At 40.4% G+C, this 21,228-nt stretch overlaps 1 pseudogene; it reads right to left on the reverse strand.

Annotated features, from left to right (window-relative positions):
• Nucleotides 1-240: 240 nt before the first annotated feature.
• On the reverse strand, nucleotides 241-2,503 carry LOC147903281 (F-box protein SKIP2 pseudogene; annotated as a pseudogene).
• Between the last annotated feature and the right edge of the window lie 18,725 nt (nucleotides 2,504-21,228).

Raw genomic sequence — 21,228 nt, forward strand, 5'->3', positions numbered from 1 at the left:
CTACCATTTTTCGACCATGTTACTTGTACTATTCGAAGAGTCCTTCAGTTACTCATTGCTGTCATAATTGGCCAGAAGGCAAGCAGAATTGCCTCTGACCTTAGACATTAGGCCAACCTACCAAAACTCAATGTACGGTGAAGAGGAAAGAAACCAAACCTCTTTAGCTTACAACTGACCACATCAAATATCACAGAATATGTTAAGCACTAACGTTACTCCAGAACATAACAAGCACCACGAACTTTCCTGTAGAGGACCTTGCAAATGGAAGCTTAAAGCTTCTGCTGTATAGTACAATTCAAAATAAGTATACAGAATACACTCCCCAAATTACATACCCCAGAATTATTGATCACTTTAGAATGCCATCTATAGCAGGGTTTGAAGAGGGAACTCAAAGGAAAAACCTTCATCTACACCATCAATCAAGAATAACTGGATCAATGAGGGCTGAAGCAAATGCAATCACTCACACACATGACCATGAACCATCAAAGCCCCCTCCAAGAATCGAGGAAAACAAACTGAACGCATCAGGGCATGGTGACATACACCTCTTGGATGTCTAAGAATCCTCCGTATCCACCTTCCATGCCATGGTCGCTGCAAGCAGATCACCGGTGCTGGGAGTAGCATTACCCAATCTCTTTGGTTTTGGAAATGAATTTTGCTTTCGTATAAAAAGAGATTTCACTACCAAAGCACCGATCCAGAGCACATAGAGCATGACAGCAAATTAAAGCATAAAAACTATCTGAAAAGTCTTACCCTGCTGGTGACCAAGATGACTTGGGCAACTTTCTCAATAGACTGCCTGCGACCAATGTCAGTTTGTTTTTGAAGGACGACGACCTGCTACTACAAAGTACAGTGGTTGATGCTCGGATCATCCTATCAGTTTCCTGGTCACCATGCTGTTCTCCTTCTGTTGCCGTAAGTGGACCATCCAGAGAGACTATGAGAGATGCACGATACATTTGCAGCCAAGTCGCAGCTACGTGTGTCACGTTCTTACATTTCTTCACCTTTACCTTTGAGAGATTAGGACATCCTCTTGCAAAAGATTCCAGACCTTGGTCAGAGATCGGACAATTCTTTATACAGAGCTTCTTCAGAGTAACGCATTTCTCCGCTATGCAAGAAAGTTCTGCGTCACCAATAGCTTCGCTATTGCAGAGCGCCATCCTCTCGAGTTCTTTACAATTGGAACCGATCTTGTCGAGGCTCGTTTCTGTTACCTCGACTCCTATCAAGACAAGTTCCTGAAGTTGCGTGCATTTGTTGGCAACAGCCAGCAGGCCTACATCACCCATTCGGGTGGACTTTCGATCATCCAAATGAAGCTTCTTCAAGTTCTCACAGCCAGCGGCCACCGCGCAGATGCCGAAATCTGTGCAATCCGAGGCCTTGATTAAGTACAGCACCTCCAGCTTCTTGCACCGGGAAATGGCCAGCAACGCCCTGTCGCTCATCTGTAGAGATTCACAATGCAGTTCTTGTAACTCTGTCAAATTCCCACAGACAATTTCGAAGAGCTGATCCCAGTACCCCGGGTTCCTCGCCAGAACCAACGTGTTCAGATGCTTGGAGCTTGTGATCAACGTTCCGAAGAGTTGAGCGCTGAATAGATCTTTCAGAGAGAGCCTCTGCAACTGGCCCTTTCCAGACACAATCACCCTCGGGTTTTCGATCAGTCGTCTGAGCCTCTTCACCGAGAGATCCTCTAGCTCGCTGCAATTCTGCAAGACCGCATTTATCCCCCTTGCTCCAAATCCACAAGAGCCGCACGACAGCTTCTTCAGAGAGCCGCAAACTTTGGAAAATCGCTCAAGACCGTCGTCAGTCAAGGCTTTGCAGCCCTTCAGTTTCAACCTGACAAGTTTCTTGGACATAGTGCCGATCAATTCGAGGGTTTCGTCTTCGATGCTGGGAACTTTGCGGTAACATTTCAACGAGAGGAACGTGATGTGGTCGAATCGCAGAAGTATCTTGCACACGTCCGTTGCAAGATCAACACGCGCTTTGAGCGTCAACCGGCGACGAGACTTGGCGTCGATCCAATGCCAGCGTTTGCAGACCAGAGAGCATCCGTTGCGATCCTCGGTGGCAAGCTTGAGGAAGACGGAGGCCAGGCACTCATCTGGGACCAAATGCGTCAGATCACCTTGCTGCTGCTGCCGCAAGGCCAATTCTGCGCTCCTCGTTTCATCAGCAGGTAGCGCAACCACATCCAAGGAGGCAGAGGAGGAGCTCGCCTGCCCCATTGGTTGGCGCAGACACAGAGATAACTGCTTGATGTTTACATACGCATGCAAGCAGGTAATCGGAGTCATCCTCCTCCTCTAGCGTTACCGATCTGGCCATCGCTCGGCATCCTTTGTTCCAATTCCTCCCTGCGCCGATCGTCCGGTCCCTGCCCCTAATTCCAACCCTAGAGACGAAGGAGAAGCAATGATAATCTGTCCGCCACTAGGGGTGCTGGGCAGGAAGGCATGGCAACAAGAGGGTACGCAAAAGAAAAGAAGGAATGAGGCCAGGGAGTGCAGGCTGAGAGGCAGGGCCCGGGGAGCGAGGGAGGGAGGGAGGGACGGATGGCAGTGTCAGGAGTCCCGACGGACGGACGGACGGACGGAGGAGGGGCCCTCGCCCTCGCAAACGCCATCAATGGCTTCTCTTCTGCCCATCCCATCTGCACCCTTCCAAGTGAAACCGATAACAACCAAAACTGCTCAGTTATTGCCCGGCCGTAACTGGCCTCACGCGTTCCCCCCCTCGCAAATCCAATGAAACTCACCTTCTTGACTTTTGGCCCATTTGTATTTACTACTCTCTTTCCTTTTCATGCCTCCAATTTTATGCTCTCTCTTAAGCATTTCACTCACCCACACGTTATATCATTCACCTCCTTATTCTCTCTCTCTCAACTTTCAATCCGTCCCTTTTTCGCACACCAGCTCAGGCACGCCACAAGAATTACATTCATCTTGTTTTTTCGGAAAAGAGAGAAATTATTAATATATATAATAAATAAAAGATAAAATACGGGTAATTCTTGGGTTTTCTATTTAGCTATATAACCATACCTCTCAGATTCTAAGTCTGGTTCAACCTCCCAAGGAATAAATCACTTCCATTTTTTACCAATCAAACTTATTTGCAAAGGTGGCAATAGCCTTTTCCATTGTGCATCTTCACATCTATTCGTCAAAAGCCTATCAACAGTTAAGTAGTTGCTTAAACAAGACATGTCCTAATGTATATGTCAGCCAAGGCCAGTTGCACCTATAATAGCCATAAGAGCAAGTTCATATGGGTAGATAGATGTCCTACTAATGGTGTAAACATCTTCGTTGCAAACTTAGTATTCATACTAAGCAAATCATCTTGATTTGTCAACGGACTATCATCCACGCTTTAGAGTGGTGTATAATAACTTGGCAAACTTATTAGCCCCACACAATAAACATCCACCCAAGCATTCAAGCCTTGGTAAATGCAATGTATCTCTAGGTCAAGATCCCCTTGATAGGACCATGGGTGGGTGGGTGGGTGGGTGGGTGAGTTTCCCCCCCCTTAAACATCCACCCAAAAAGAATAACCATTGGTAAATGCAATGTATCTCTAGGGCAAGAGCCCCTTGATAGGACCATGGGTACCATGGGTGGGTGGGTGAGTTTCCGCCCCCCCTAAACATCCACCCAAAAAGAATAACCACTACCCCCGATTTCCATGGGAACCCACTCTTTAAAAACATGATGACCCTAATGACACATGGCTCAAGAGATGATGAAGGCATTGGGGACAAGTGTAAAGGCAATAATTTATGCCAAACAAAGGCATCTTTTAAATGCTCAAGACTTCTTTTGGCACATGCACTGATTGGCGTCCTCTCAAGATTTCATTTTGTTTTGATGCGCACTGTCGATCATCGAAAACTTGGATTGGCTTGTGAAATTATGGCTAAGTCTTAGCCCAAGGCTTTGAGACCTCCCATCTCCTCCCTTCATTCAATTCACCTTCCATACCCTCCTTCCTCCCAAAGCTGCGCCTTGTCTTTCCGCCTTCTCCTAACTCAAAGCTTGCCTCTTGTCTTTCCATCTCCTTCTGGCTCTCAAAGCCTCTTAAGCCCTCCTTCCATAATGATGAAGGCATTGGGGACAAGTGTCAAGGCAATAATTGAGAGAGAGAGAGAGAGAGAGAGAGAGAGAGAGAGATTTTGCTTCATTGCATAGAGCCAACGACCCATTAAGATAATATGAAGGATCAAACTCTCATACACAAAGACACGAGATGGATCCTCGCCCACCAAGACCTATGCAGGTTTTACTAAACTTGATGGGCAAGGCTTCCTTATATGTGCGCGCGTGCACACACACACACACACACACACACACACACAGACAAACAAACAGACAGAACCACACATAAGAAAACAAAACCAACAAATCTCTAAAGCATTCGGCTCACTCACTTATTCTTTTGTCATGATTAGATATACATATGAGGTGAATATATATTCTCATGATGTTGCCATGGGAAGGGAACCCACGATAAGATTCTCACTAAGCCTTAATTTATGTGATATGCCTTCAACTCGACATGCACAACAAGCGCCTCCTACATGCACTCACTTACTATTTCATGATGATTAGTGATGCATATGAGGTGAATATATGTTCGCATGACATTACCATAGAAAGAAAAACGAGGATAGCATTATCTAAGCCTTAATTTCTGTGATATGCCTTGGAGGCCTTTAACTAGACTTGTCCTTGGAATATGCAAAAATATAAACATGAAGCATGTCTATGGTGCTCCTTTATCAAAATAGTAGCAAAAGGACTCACAAAGTAAGGTATACTAGTGTGACTGCATAATACATGTTGAAGTAGAGCCTTCATTTTGTACCTCTTTGGGGATGGTTTTACTTCCATTGCATGATTTCATCATTGTGGAATATCACCATACAATGGCTAGAGGAGGATCTACATGGTTATATTATTGTTTTTAATCTATATGTTTTGATAGAACAAAAATGTGGTTACTAAGTGGATATTAAGTGAGTTCTTTTTCAAGGACCATGGCATTGTGAAAGGCAATAGTTGATTGGGAAATTCTTTCTTGAAATGATTTTCAAATTGTTCTGTCACCTTGTATATGAATACTGAACCCATGCTTTGCATGGGTAGGGATATACAACCATCCTCAACCACTTCCTATCTAAAGGCAGATGCTCCCTCAGCTAGCCAATAGAAAGCATTTGCTTCAGGGAGTCACACTCCCATAGTTCGATCGGTTTCTTATGTGAATGGTCTCATAACTGGCTGTGGCTTAGAGTAATGCAAGAGGTTGCAAGAGATCCACTTGTGCATTGGAAGAGGACCATCGTCTCAACATCAAGATCAAGATTTTTGTGCAAAATCACGCATATGATCGCTCCATTCATCTCCTTCTGTAAATGAGACTCTATTCTTCTAGAGATTATGCTATTAGTTTAGTAGAAAAGTTTCCAGTAATCCAGCAATGGTGATTTATGAATTAAATGTCGCAAGGCAGGCCTCATTCTCACCTACATCTTGAATGATTTCTTGCTAGCTTCTTTTGTCAATGCTAGATTTAGGAATCCAATTTGCTTCTTTTGTCTACATCCGATGGAGGTCTCATTTGTCTGCTTTGTTGAAATCAAGGAAACGGATCAATCGAAAATTAATTCAGAAATGGCCAATGCCAAACAAATGCATCTTTTAAACACTAGAGACTTGTTTTGGCACATGCACTGATTGGCGTCCTCTCAAGATTTCATTTTGTTTTGATGCGCACTGTCGATCATCGAAAACTTGGATTGGCTTGTGAAATTCTAGCTAAGTCTTAGCCCAAGGCTTTGAGACCTTCCATCTCCTCCCTTCATTTAATTGACCTTCCATACCCTCCTTCCTCCCAAAGCTACCTCTTGTCTTTCCACCTTCTCCCAACTCAAAGCTTGCCTCTTGTCTTTCCATCTCATTCTGACTCTCAAAGCCTCCGTCTAGGAGCTCCTTCGTTGTGAACATGGCAAGCTCTTGTTCTCTATGCTGCCACGTGTCCTCGTTTTTTTTCCTTCTATCCATGATTAATAGGTTAAAGATATGCAAATGGCATGGAATATAAGTTATATACTAGTTTATGATGTGATGACTTCCACAAAGCTCTAGGCAAAAATCTTTGGTAATTATTATGAACATGTACTTTTAAACCTAGATTTCCTTATGAATCTAAGTTCGAATCATCCTCATAAATGTTTTTGTAGTGAATGAATTTCGAAAACTTTACAAATGTGATATTGGCATTACAAGTGCCCCCTCAAAGGTAACTTGTAATGCTAGCATTAAAATTTTGCATGGTTTTTTGTGATTTCCTTAATACACTTTCTAAAGTGTGGCATCGTAATATTGTGATTTATTCATCTTTTACATTATTTTGATTTGCTTAATAAACTTTCTAAAGTGTGGCATCGCAATATTGTGATTTATTCATCTTTTACATTATTTTGTGTGTGTTTTCTCATGTAACATATTCAATAATGATCAATAAGCACCATAGGTGGACCTTCAAGCTCACACTTACTTGATACTGAAATTGAAAGGAGCACATGTTTTCTATATTAATATTTCATTGTCCAACACGTTGTGGTGCTCCTAAGAATGTTCCATGATAGCACATTAGTTTTCATAAATTTATAAAATAATAATGGGATTTTGGCCAATTCGATCAAACTTCCTAGTCCATTTTTCAAACTTTAAGGCACCTTGTGGGGAACTCGTGTCCTACGATTACAAGTAGTTATGTGTGATAAGTTTAAGGTGTACTGTGTACCACAAAACATGGAAAAGAAATTGCACACTCCCCGATTGGAATAGTGCACTTGTCCCATGTTGAATTTATATAGATTATATCCTAAATTTTGATTTTTGATGCCATGCTTTTGGAAGGCTATGAGATAGAACAACAATCATATACAAATCTTATCCAAAATTATAAGATACACAATATGGTTTGAGTAGGGGGTATCAAAACACCAACTCATTCACAAAGTAAGAACATTGTTGATTAGCCATGAATTCGAAAGTTGCAAATGATGAAGTGTTAAATCTCTAAAAGGATTGTCCACATTTGAACTATGGAATGGTAGAATCCATTTAAAAAATATATATATATTTCAAACTTAGTTCTTTTTTTGGAGAAAAAAGATTTACTAGCTATAGTAGTTACTCTTGTTGATGTAGGAAACTTGGATCTTTTATCTCATCAACTTTTTTGGACCATATGGATTTTAACAATATTCCAAATGCAATATTGGCACATCCCCCCATAGGAAAATTAATGCTAGCATAAAACGTTTGCATGGTTTTATGTAATATACTCAATAGAGTTTTCTAAACTATGCATCCACTTTGGGAGTGCTCTCAAAAGGCATGGAGCTCTATTATTGGCCTTAGCTCACCACTATGTTATTATTTTATCTTATGAGAATTTTCAATATTGATCAACATTTGTGCTCTCTTCTTGATACTAAAGTTGCAGTTTAATATCTCATTATATAAAGTACACACATTGTGGTGCTCATGAGAATGTTAAAATTGTTATTATAAAAGCATAAAATAATCAAGAAACTGTAGTTGATTTAATCAAGCTTTCCATTCCACTTTTGAAATCTTTGTCTCAGGTACCTTCTGGGGAATTCATGTTGTGTGACTATGCATAATATATTTTATGTGTCTAACAAAATATGGGAAAGATACTGCAGTTGCCCCCAATTGAAGTTAAAGATATATTAAAAAATTACTTCTTAAAAAGAATTTGGGTTTTTAAAAATATAAAATTGGTTGCCATTCTTTTGGAAGGATATCAACAAATACAAGTCACATCCAAAGGTGGATGATCAACACATCTAATATGGGTAATCAAAATACCACATCACACACAAAGGTAAAACACGTGTTTTTGATATGGGGAATCAAAATATTACATCACACACATATAGGCAAAGAGAAAGTTTAGTAGCCATCAATTTGAAAGTAGTAGACCATGCAATGCAAACCTGTAAGGGTAATGCTCAGATTTGAGTTCCTCTTAAAAAAATCAAATTTGTTATTTTAGAGTAAAAACTACTTCAATTCGAAAAGTTGTGGAAAAACAATGTAGTGTAAGATTGTAAACTTGCTATTATGAATTCATTTACAAACTTTTTTAACGACTATGATTGTTCTTTCTTAAAGAGCTAGTTAACAAGTCACATATTAAACATATAAGACTAGATTATCACAATTCATGCGTTTATAAAATATACTTGACTAATTTGATGTTTTAAGTTGTATTTTCAACCTAAAATCCAAATATGACATACAAAAATTGCATCCATGTCCTCCTTTAGGAATCAAGATTGTTTATATCTAATAAGTCTTTGTAGGGCAAGTTGAGGGTGATGAGATGGCATTAGATTGTGATGTAAATGTGTAGTTTAATTTTTTTATATTTTGTAAAACTAGACCCAACTATTTCTAAATAGCATCAATGCACCTAGTCAAAACTGTGCTCTACAGAACGGTTTCTATGCCACCTGCTTGTAATGACTTTTTGATGAACGTATGTTCCTTAATATAATGGATTTCCAATGAAGACTATATCGATCCATAGGGAATAGAGCATCATTCAATAATATATTAGGCTACATATTCAATGTTTATAAAGTATTAAGCAAAAGGAAAGGCATTGATATGGCAATGTTGGGCACTACCTAAACAAATATAAAGAGGGAGAGGATGAGAAAGGACATGAGAAGAGAGGGAACATCTAGCATGCACACCACAAAGAACTTAATGTACACTATATTAGTTGAAAAGAATGTAGATATACATACCCTTTGGAAATCGGGTTAGGGTTTCCAACCCTTGTTCCTTTTTAGCCTTCTTTGTGAGCTAGCAATATGCACAGTATGAATACATGACTCCTTGGTACTTTCCAATTAAGATCAACATCATGAAGTAGGCCTTCCCTCAATATGATGATTTCTAGGCAAAAGAAGAAGGACTGAAAAATAAATTTCATCACACTTGTTTCAAAAGAATGGAAATGTTCTTCCTCTAAGTCAAGCTCTTGTCGGTGTTTTTGAGCAAGTCCCAACCGGCTTTGTAAAGATATTTGCAATTCTCTTTGCTATCACAATGTTGTAATGTGATGCAAATACCGCTATTTCTTTGATGAAGTGCTCTCTAACATCAATTTGCTTTATCTTGGAGTCTTAATTGTGACCTTTTGTCACATAGAATGTGGTTTATGTTACTCAAAACTTTATTAGCCTTTGCTAAGATCACAACAACTCATGGTCTCTTCAAGCCAATTGTTTTGCTAACCTCATAACCTACTACTCTTTGTAACAAAATCATAATATTTTGAAAAAGCAAAGTTACAAAATATTTTCAAGCACAAGTAAGGCAAAAAGATGACCAATATGCCACATGTCAGTGTTCCAAAATTCTCTGAACCACCATGTATTGGTTTAAAGAGAGTGTCGAGCTTCAACTAGCTATGGCATGTACTTCACTCATTCGACCTGCCCTCCAAGCACCTCCTACACCTCCCTCGCTCTCTCTTGGCTCAATAGCATCAGTTTTGCCAAACCCTTGGTCACTCAGCTATAGGAACACACCTCTCGCTCGAATCAAATCCCAACACAGAATTTAGAAGACGGCAAAGCCCTTGGAATTCCAAATTCTCTATAAAAAGAGCTTCTAGATCCTTGTCTTGGAAGTAATTCAGAGAAACGATATGAAAGATGAGTAATTCATTCATCAACCCTTCTAGAAATGTGGCCAGCAACCGTATCTGTTAGCAGCACCCCTCATTTTGCATGACATTGCTCTCTGTTTTTGCACACAAATCAAGCTTTCAGTGACACCAGCCTCCCTGTCTCTCTTCTCCTTCTGTCGGCCTTTGTGTATAGCCGCAAACGTTTATGGCTTGCACTCCAATGGGATATAATTCTCGTGGGAAATATGTGAAGTTAGCCATGTTACTGGATTTCATGCACGAGATGGTTCCGACATTAGCGCTTGACACCATGAGCGATGGATTAGAGATCATCATAGAGAGAGAATCATCTTGTTCTCTCTCTAGATTTGCAAGAAATATACCCACTTTATCCCCGAGAATATGATCTTCCACTCCAAGAGGGTGGTGAAGGTGTTATGCGAGGCGGAGGGGGAGGGGTAGGGTGGAGGGTGGCAAGGCGGAGGGGAGGATTCAGAGAGGGTGGTGATGGTGAGGCAGAGGGGAAGGGGCAGGTTGGAGGTTAGTTATATTAGCTTAATTTAGATTAATTTACATTAGGGGGTTTTGCTTAGGTTAATATTTTAATTAAATCACCAATGAGTTCTTCAATGAATCATGCACATTTTCTAACTTTTGTTAATCCAATCCAAATTTTGAATGCCAAGACAATTGAAGAAAAAAATTATAGGTACAAGATGAGACGAGATGGATACAAGCATATGCGCTCTTCCATCGATCTGGCACTAGCTCCCCTTGTGTCTCATGGACAGTCATATGTTGATGGGTGGTGTTGGTGCCAATGTAGCCTCAAGCTGCTGGCTGTTGTTGGAGATATATTGGTTGCAATTGTGCGCCAAGCTATAGCATCTCGTGGGATAATTCCTCAATTCCGACCTCCAGAATAGGCATTTCTTTTGAGGTATCTGCATTTGCCAATGTGATAGTAGGAGAAGTTGGTGACGGTTCCCATGCTGGTGAGAAGGGAATGTCCAACTCCTCAATAGGTTTTGGTGACTGGGGCAGAGTCATTTCTCATTCATGTAGCTCTTTATTGATGATTACAGCCAATAAGTGTGGAATTTTACATTTTTGGCCTGATGAACCATCGAGTTTTTTTGAGAAGAAGATGACTAAGTGTTGGATCCAGTACTCAACAAAACAAATGTGTGGAGTGGAAGGGATTGATTCTTGCTGCACTTAACCCCCAAGATTGTGGATAGGAATTGTGTTGCTTCCTTGAGGTGAGGGTTAATGATGGTGCAAAGTAATATCCCGTCCCTATGGAACTTTATGCCCTTGGTGATGAGGAGAGGCTGTATTTCAAGAAATTTAACATCGACAGGACTTATATGGTATTTTGCACCTTGAGTTGGGAGTGAGAAGGCCCTTTGAGTTACTGTACTATCGAGGATAATGTTGAGTGTGCTCTGATGTACAGTGATGGTGCCATACTTGCCAACCTATGCATCGCTGGAGTGGTAAGAATGGAGAAAGTCCCTGATGTACGTGGTCATTGTAGGACTATCCTCTAAGGATTTTAGGCTCTCATACAAATTGCCTAGACCCCTTTGCTCTAAGAAAAATGTTGTTGTGTTTGAAAGAACATAAGTCGATGTAGGTGGCCACACAAGTTCCAAGGAATGGGCCCCGTCAATGGTTGTGTAGGCTGGTGGTGGTTGGGGTGGCATTTGTTCTTCTTGTGTTTCCATGTCATGCACAGAATCCTCCTCAGAGCTATTGCTTTGAACCACAAATGCCTATGGTCGCTGTGAGGGGGTCTCATGGTTGAGGCGGTGGGCTCTTTCTTTACATCCTCTTTAGTGGCGGCATTGTTCCTGAACTTGCATTCATGTTCATATGGTGTACAATTAATCATTAGATTAGTTGGCATGCAGGTATGACAATTGTGTGTGTATTATGAGAGATCTTATTTTTACACATGCTTTGAGAGTGTGGAATGAAAGTGTGTGGCACAATTATTCATGCAATCGACTATTTGTCTAAGCGAAAGCATGTGAGTGCACGTGACCTAGTAACTAGGTAGGGACTAACTATATGCTTTTTTTGTTGTTGCTAGGATTTCATAGGGCAGCTAGGACTCAAGCATCACTTCTGAGCCCTAGGTTAAAATCGGTTGATGCTACCTATATGTGCAAAGATGTACACATGCAAGTGAGTGCTTGTGATACAATCTAATACTAACTAAGGAAGACTTGGGTTTCCCAAATCTTCATTTTTGTTGGGGATGGCTTGCGTGTTGAAGTAGTAGCGCTTCAGTTGGCTCCTATGCATTAGGGAATGTTCGACCCAAAACTCTAACGAAAGCACTTCATGTGCTAATCAATAAATAATTATTTGTAGCTAATGCTACTATCAACCATGACTAGTATAAACATGTTCTTTCCACAGAAGAAAAACAATCATACATAGACTCTACACAAACATTCAATAGTGCTGATGACAACATTGATTGCAATGATATTGACAATGATAAATTGATTCATAACATTTTGAGTGCAGAATAAATAAACTCAATGGGAAAGATAATCATCAAATGAAAGAGACCTAACAATCTCATGCCGATCAACCCAACAATACAAAGCGGATAATATCCAACTCATATGGCCTACATATTTAGAGCTTCATCCACTGCTTCCAAGTACAAAATGAGATGAGATGGTGCATATATAAGAGAATATTTGGGACCCATTTGGGACCTTCAAGTAAGAAAACTTGGGTTTCAAAGTACTGAAAAAGCATCAGATTATCTACGTACAAAAGTGCAATAGTAATGTCTTCCCCTTGAACTTTGTAGTAGAGAGTATGATTTGCATTGGACTTCATGTATCTAGATCAGCAAAATACTTGTCAATTCTACAGTACCAACTTCTGGGTGCTTGCTTTAAGCCGTAGAGGCTTTTCTTGAGATGGCAAACCTTATTCTCCTTTCTCGGTTCAACATAACCTGCTGGTTGTTGCATGTAGACTTCCTTGTCTAGATAACCATTGAGAAATGCATTCTTGACATCGAGCTGATACACATTCCATCTGCTGAGTGTCGGTAGTGATATTAAGAACCATATGTAATCCATATTTGCTACTGGAGCATAAGTCTCATCATAGTCTTGACCATATTGTTGCGCAAATCCTTTTGCAACTAATTTGGCTTTGTATCTTTGAATACTGCCATCTGGATTGTACTTCACTTTGTATACCCATTTGTTTGCTATGGCCTTCTTTCCTGGTGGAAGGTCACATAGTTCCCAAGTATTATTCTTATACAAAGCATCCATTTCTTCATTCATAGCAACTTGCGATTCTGGATTGTCTACTGTGTCTTCGAAGTACACTGGCTCTTTTGTAGCCATGATGGTAGTCATAAGAGCATAATTGGTGGTTTCAACCTGAATTGCTTTGCCTTTCTGAGCATATGTCACTCTGGCTGGAGGTATGCTTTCCCTAGTAGACTGTCTGAGTTGCTATGGCTCTGCTTGGGGTGTTTCTAGCAATTCTTGCTCTTCTTTATCACCCTGTTTTGTAGATGACTGTGAAGTCGATGCTTCTATCTCCTGTGTAGGTGAGGTTTTCCATTCTGATTCCTCATCAAAGATTACATCTCTAGAGATAATGACCTTGAGGTTGATGGGATCATACAACTTGTATGCTTTGCTTTCTTTACTGTAGCCAACCATGATGCATTTGCATGACTTCACATCCAATTTCCTACGATGATCATCACATATGCGGGCATATGCTATGCAACCAAATATGCGGAGATGCCCAATGTGTGGCCTGTGTCCAGTGAATGCTTTCTAGTGAATGCTTTATAAGGGGTCATACCCTGTATCAGTTCGGTAGGAAGCCGATTAAGCAAATAGTTTGCAGTGGCTATTGCTTCTGCAGATGCTTTTCACTAAGCATTGCTCTAGCACTGTCTACTAAAGTCCCATTCTTCCTTTCTGCTCTTGCATTCTACTGAGGAGTATCTGCACATGTGAATTGTCTTCGAATGCCATGATTTTTGCAGAAGTTCATGAATGCCGAAGACATGTATTCACCTCCTCTGTTTGATCTCATGACTTTGATCTTTCTGCCTGCCTGGTTTTCTACCATGGCTTTGAATTCTTGAAATCTGGAAAACACTTCAGATTTCTCTTTCAGAAAGTAGACCCAACAATATCTATTGTAGTCATCGATGAAAGTCAAGTAGTAAAGTGAACCATTGATGATGCGGGTCCGGGCATAACCCCATACATCTGTATGTAGCAAATCAAGAATACCTCGTGCATGAGAGGTACTTCTGACAAAGTTGGTTCGCTTTTGTTTGTTGAAGTAGCATGCTTCGCAAACCTTTCCAAGAAACTATAGCTTCGGAATCCCAATTGCCATATTCTGATTCCTGAGATCTAACAAGTACTTGAAGTTGACATGACAATATCTCTTGTGCCATTTTGCAGATAGTGGCATCTATTATGGTTGAGCTGACATGGCATGCTTATCTGGTACTGTAGCTAGCATTCTATATAAGCATTCTTCCTTGACACCTTTTGCTACTAGCTGACATCTTTTGGATTTATCTTTGATAGTGCATTCATAACCATCGAAGATGACTCTGTAATTGTGTTTCGTCATTTGACCTACTGACAAAAGGTTCTTGCTCAGCTTTGGAACATAGAGCACATCTTTCACTAATCCTTTTGTACTAGTAAAATTGTTCATAGGGAAAACACCTCTCTCTTGAACCGGATTCAGTGTATTGTCTATTGTGTAGATGACATTTTTCTGACCTTTTAATGGCTTCATTTCTGTGAACTATTCTTGATGATTTGTCATTTGAGATGATGCACCACAGTTGATGTACCAAGGATCCTATTCCACTTGGTCGACTAGATAGCTGTGGTCCTCTTTGGGATTGAAATCAGAGTCTAAATACACTGTATCAATCTGATGCATTTCCTTGCTTGTAAGAAACATATTCCCATGTTCGTTTGCAAAATGACTGTGACTAGAATGTCCACCACGATGATTTCCTTTGCCTTAGAAATTCCCTGGATTACTGCTTTATTGACCGCCTTGGTCGTACTGCTTCTTACGATAATCTCTTTCATAGTGTCCAAACTTGTGACAATAGTTGCACTAAATGTTTGAGACATTGGTGGGTGTATTCCCTCATCCTTGGAATCTTCCTCGGTTGGAATGATTTCCTCTTTGCTAATTTTGATGCTACTGAGGATGATGCTGATGCTGATGCTGATGTTGACTTTGATTTTGTTGATGATGATGACCACTTTTCTGATATGATCTACCTCTACCTTTGCCTCTGCCTCTACTTCTATCTGAAGCTGTGAATGCTTGATCATTAGAATGATCTTTACATCCTTGGATTGCTTGAGTCCTGAGTTCTTCACGAAGTAGGACTGACTGAAGTTCTTCCAGTGTCGAAATTTGCCATTAGATGGCAATACTCTAGACTAGATTCTCGTATCCCTCTCCTAGTCCATTCAGAATGACTTGAACCATTTATGTGGGGTCCATAGTCTCTCCTCGTGCTGCAATTTGATTGTTGTAGTCTTTTAGCGGAGTACATAAGCATGACCGGTTTCACTGCTGTTGCAAGAACTTTGGTTTATTTGGTTTCTTAGTGTGAGAATCTTGGATGTGTTCTTGGACTCATAGAGAGATGCGAACATATCCCATGCTTCTTTTGATGTCTTGATTGTGTTGAGATGTCCTAGCATGACATCTTGCACATTCTACTTAATCAGATGATAGGCATACTTGTCTTTCTTATCCCATTCTGCCTGAGCTCAAGCAATGGCAGGATCTGCTAGTGGTGCGGAAACTATTTGTGTAGATGTAGATCCCATTGTAGATCCCGTTGCTGGTGCTGTGATAACAGATGGAGTAGAACTACTTGTGGCTGGATCAGCCAATGGTCTAGGTGTAGAACCATTGACATACTCCCATTTGTCCTGAAGTACAAGAATGGTCTCCATTCGATATTTCCATGTACCATAATTGGAGTTGTCCAACTTAGCAAATGCCTCCAGATTGAGGTTGCTAATCGTAGACATGGTGCAAGAAATGTACTCAAAAGGTGTCGTGAAGAATCTCTGTATGAATCAACTGCAAATACACTGACTATGCCAACTAAAATCTCTGAACTGTCGGTGAAGATAGAACTGTAATATATAAAATCTAATTTGTATTACAAGGCTTGTGGCAATGATGTTGGGAATAGCCAAGAGGCTTTGCAAGGCTGAAATGATGTGCACGATGCCATGAGATAGCCGAATAGGCTTTACAATGGTGGCATGTGTGTGTGAAATTATTTCCATTCGATATTTCCATTCGATATTTCCATGTACCATAATTGGAGTTGTCCAACTTAGCAAATGCCTCCAGATTGAGGTTGCTAATCGTAGACATGGTGCAAGAAATGTACTCAAAAGGTGTCGTGAAGAATCTCTGTATGAATCAACTGCAAATACACTGACTATGCCAACTAAAATCTCTGAACTGTCGGTGAAGATAGAACTGTAATATATAAAATCTAATTTGTATTACAAGGCTTGTGGCAATGATGTTGGGAATAGCCAAGAGGCTTTGCAAGGCTGAAATGATGTGCACGATGCCATGAGATAGCCGAATAGGCTTTACAATGGTGGCATGTGTGTGTGAAATTAAATGCTATCTGCCCACTGAAACAATCTACAATGCCTCTGTACTCTCTAAAGTCTGCTCACTAAACTGATGAACGTAAGGTTTCAGGTAATGTAATGATGTGAAACCATATGTGAGTGTATGGATCGACTCCGAGTAGGTACTAGTCGGGAATTTCGAACATGGCTTAGATTGGCAACTTGGGGAAATTCAAAGCGTCCCCTCTATGGCGATCTAGTCTACTCTAATCTAGATCTATACCAACCGTCGATCGATGAAAGAACAACAAATAATTCCTTGTCTTTCGTTCTTTTTAAGTGCTAGGTCAGATGCGTCGATGTAGAGGCAAATGTGCATGAAGGAAGTGGTTTTGTTGGCAAGGCTCAAATGTGAGTGTAACTTGCACCAAAATGTGCACATGATGTGATGAGCACGTAGAGCACAAAAAAATGAGAGACTTTTCTTTTTGGAGTGCCCTCAAATTCTTCCTAGATCAAGAGATATGCCTTGATCTAGGTGGAGGGGCAAAAGGAGTGCAAATGGTGCTCAATGATGATGTGTCACTCTGGGTCACATGCAGTGATGATGTGGCATTGTGCCTAGCAAGAGGTGTGCCAGTGGAGCCTTGTGCTGAGGTGGCACAGATGATGATGTCAGTAGATGATGTGGCAATGCTAACATGGCAGTGATGATGTGGTAATGATGATGTGGCACAAGTGATGTGGCATAGGTGACAGGGTAGATGATGTGGACCAAGTGACATGGCAGATGATGTGGCACTAATGACATGCTAGATGATGTGGCACAAGTGACGTGGTAGATAAGGTGCTGATGTGGCAAGGGGATAGGGTGTAACATGTGGTAGACAATGTGTGATGACACATGGCACATGGATAAGGTGATGTGGCACTAGGCAGCCTTGCTGATCTGGTAGATGGAAGATGATGTGTCTTGACAGAATCTATGGATATTGACAAAATCTATGGGAGATTCTAGTGATTCCATCCATCTGTGAGCATTATAGCTAGCTTCCTTGGGCGTCTAGAGTGTGGCGTCGATGCAGATTCACTAGAGTTAGAGCGGGGCTTGTGAGCAGGAGCAGCTAGTGGATAGGTTGCTTGTTAGAGTAGTCGAGTCATAGGCTATGGCACGGATGCTGAGTCATTTGGCAAGGCACGACACTGAGTTGTGTGCAGATGCGTGGAGGCAATGGAGCATAGTGCGTCTGGGAGGCCAGGCTTAGCTGCTGGCTTTGCTGGAGTTGCATGTAGGTGACTGGAGGAGTCGATAGCCAGAGCTCAGGCAGAAGCGCTGGTTTTCGATGAAGAATCCATCATTGGAGCAAGTTGATGCATGTCGTTGAAGCCGCTTGATGAAGTGATTGTGTGTCATTGAACCAGTCTCAATTACTCTAAATATGTTGCTCTCATAGCTTGGGGCTCTCATATGTAGGGTGCTACAGGCTTGTAGAGACTGTTGTTCAGCCGATGAGCTAAGGAGTCGGCCATCTTGGAGAAGCATCGGCTAGTGAATGAGGCAGAGTTGTCGTAGCAGAGCCATCAGAGCAGTGATCACTGGCTTATGCTTGCTAACGAGTGGGTGATGAACGTAGGAGGGTGCTTATTGGATGGCGGCTGGTGATGTTGATTGACTTTGATGATGAGCAGTGTTGTGAGCACCCTGAGACCCACGATTGACTGAGTTGTTGTCACCCTTGGCTTCTACTACTATTGCCACCAGTAGATGGAAGAGCTCAAAGGCACTAGGAGCTCAAAGGTTCATCATGAGCTCAAAGGTTCATTGTGGGCTCGAGTTGCTTATCGAACTGAGAGCTTGTAGTTGCAGTTCATAGTAGTTGGAGTAGGAGGTCATAGATGTGCTTGCTAGGAGTGTCGGGTGTTCCTCTCATATCTTTTTCAACAGACAGACTCTTTCTCCCTATGAATCTGAACCTTTGAAGCTCTCTCTCACAATGAAATTTCTCTCAATCTCTCTCACAAGAAGGATGGCACCTCAATGAAAGGTAGAACCATGCTCTGATACCACGACAAAATATGAAGAGGGGAAAGGAGAAGAGTGGAGATGAGGAGAGAGGGCACAGCGAGAGAGCACACCACAAATGACTAACTATACACTAGATTTAGTTGAAAAAATAGAATATATACAAACGATTTAGGGTTAGGGTTAGGGGATCTAACCCTTTCCTTTATAGCACTCTATAAGGTTAGTGCAATGCACATATGATCACGTGATGGTGCTATGGACACATGATCACATGATGTTGAGTGTGAACTCTCAACAGGGTTAGGTTCACCTCTTTGGCCGACCCATCATACCCTTGAGAAGAACCGTCCTCCCAAGATCTTTTGGCCAATTGGTATAAGATCTTACGATCTTGAATAGTAATCTACTTTGTACGGTGGCTTGGGTAGCCTCCCTTCCAATGTGCCCTTAATTTTGGATAATTTTTGGGGGTTGTTTAAATGAATTTATGGACACCCTTGATAATTGCTAGTTTGGTTTAGAAAACCCTCGAATGATGGCCCAAAAGTCCTTTAAAAATAGAACCCTATGCAGGAAGGATCCCCCCAAAAATAGGTCATTTATTTTAAAACGCTTAGTGAAAGTGTGCAAATGACCTATATTTGCATTAGTAGCATGCAACTATCCTGTTGTTTTGGCAATTTTGGAACATCATAGTATGGTCTCATAGGCATATTCATAAATTTTTTTGTAGAGGTATTATTAAATCTGACTATTTTATAAAGTATGTAATGATTTATATAAATTAGTATTTATCAAATTTACTATAATTGATTAATTTTTTATATCTTATCTATTGACTTCATTAACATTTGCATCTACATATCTTTAGTTATGTGTAATGTATTTAATCTAATCATTTTATTAATTATTATATAAAATAAATATATAAATACATCTATATAAATTCATACATCTTATTATTAGCATACAATTTGCCAAACAGGGCACATATGTTTGCCTAGATTCACACAAAAAAGGCCATTTTGTAGGGAGGATGCCCAATCCAGACCCCTACAAAATAGGTCAAACAAGCACTTTCACTTAGCATTTTGAAATGCTTAGTGAAAATGCATGTTTGACCTATTATGGTCTGGGCAACCTCCCTACCAATGTGCTCTTATTTTTGGATAATTTTTGGGGGTTGTTTGGATAAATCTATGGAAACCCTATATAATTGCTATTTTGGTTTGTGAAACCCTGAAATGATGGCCCAAAAATTCCCAAAAAATTAGAACCTTGTTGTTGGAAGGATGCCTTGGCTAGAACCCCCCAAAATAGGTTAGTTTTGCACACTTTTACTAAGCGTTTTAAAACACTTAGTAAAAGTGTGCAACTGACCTATTTTTAGGTGGTTCAGCTAGGGCATCCATCTTGCACTTATGGCATCATTAGTGTACAACTATCTTATTTTTTTGGCATTTTTGGGCCATCAGTATTTGGATGAATCTATGGAAACCCTAGATAATTGCTATTTTGTTTTGTGAAACCCTGAAATGATGGCTCAAAAATCTTAAAAAATTAGAACCTTGTTGTCGGAAGGATGCCTTCACTCAAAAGAATTTTGGATCACAAGTTTGGTGATTTGAAAGATAAAAAATATAAGAGTATGTACACCAAAATTGAGATCAAAACACTCATATATTGATGGTGAACTTAATTAACATACAAATTAATGTACAAAATGTCACTATAAAAATGTGAGGGCCAAATTATACATAAGAAGTCTCGTCGATGTCAATACTATGAATTAGTAGCATTTACATCGATGGCTTCAAGTCTTGCACACCAAATATGTCTATCTCAAGGTTTACATACAATTGATCACCCACATCATCTTCCCCTATTGTATGTCTACCTAAGACTTGATCCTCTAGTTCACCATCCTCTAGTTCTCCCTGTTCTTCCCCAAAATCATGATCTCCACTTTCCTCCATTACAGTGTCATTATTGTCACCTTCTTTATGGCCCATATCGTCATCTTCATCCTCTTCCCTAGATCCATCGGCATCATTATTTGGATCTTCTGCCAACATCTCCGTATCCACATCCCTATCTTTAAAAATATGTTTGCTTCGAGGAGCAACTTGGATCATGTAACAGCATCTTGGATCTAAACGATTTGGATTATATACATATGAAAATCTATCGACATTTGTTTGAAAATGAAGATATTAGCTTTTAATTAATTTGTTAGTGTCTCAGGGTTTGCACTACCAAGAAATCCTAGGTATCATATGCATTCTAGGGGTATTAAAAAAGCCCCTCAGCTCAAATTTCCCCCCAATAAAACCACCCCTTTTTATATATGAATTAACAAAATTTTTTCTAAAGTCGAATTAAAAAACCCCTTCTGTTATTGTAGCTCGGTTAAATTTTTCCCAAACATGGGATTAAAATACCCCTCCTTTTTAATGCACATGGTATACTAAAATTTTTGGAGGTGAATCCCCCGAGGTTAGTGTGTACCTGTTCATAATGCTCTGGAAGAACAAAGGTATCACTTTGATCGGCACGGTCTAGTGGAGTCAATGGCAAAGAAACAACATTTGTCTCTCTTGACTGTAGCATTGGGACCATTGTAGATAATTCTAAACCATTTGACATCAAGAATGAAAATACTAAATATTCTAAAATCAACGTCATAGATGTCACATATGGTCCCACAATAATCTAACTGTGAGGAGAGAAGATTGGTATTAAAAGCACTTG

This window comes from Dipteris shenzhenensis, chromosome 3 (genome assembly GCF_047967505.1).
Source record: "Dipteris shenzhenensis isolate YYH24624 ecotype China chromosome 3, Dip_SZ_1.0, whole genome shotgun sequence".
Lineage (NCBI taxonomy): Eukaryota > Viridiplantae > Streptophyta > Polypodiopsida > Gleicheniales > Dipteridaceae > Dipteris > Dipteris shenzhenensis.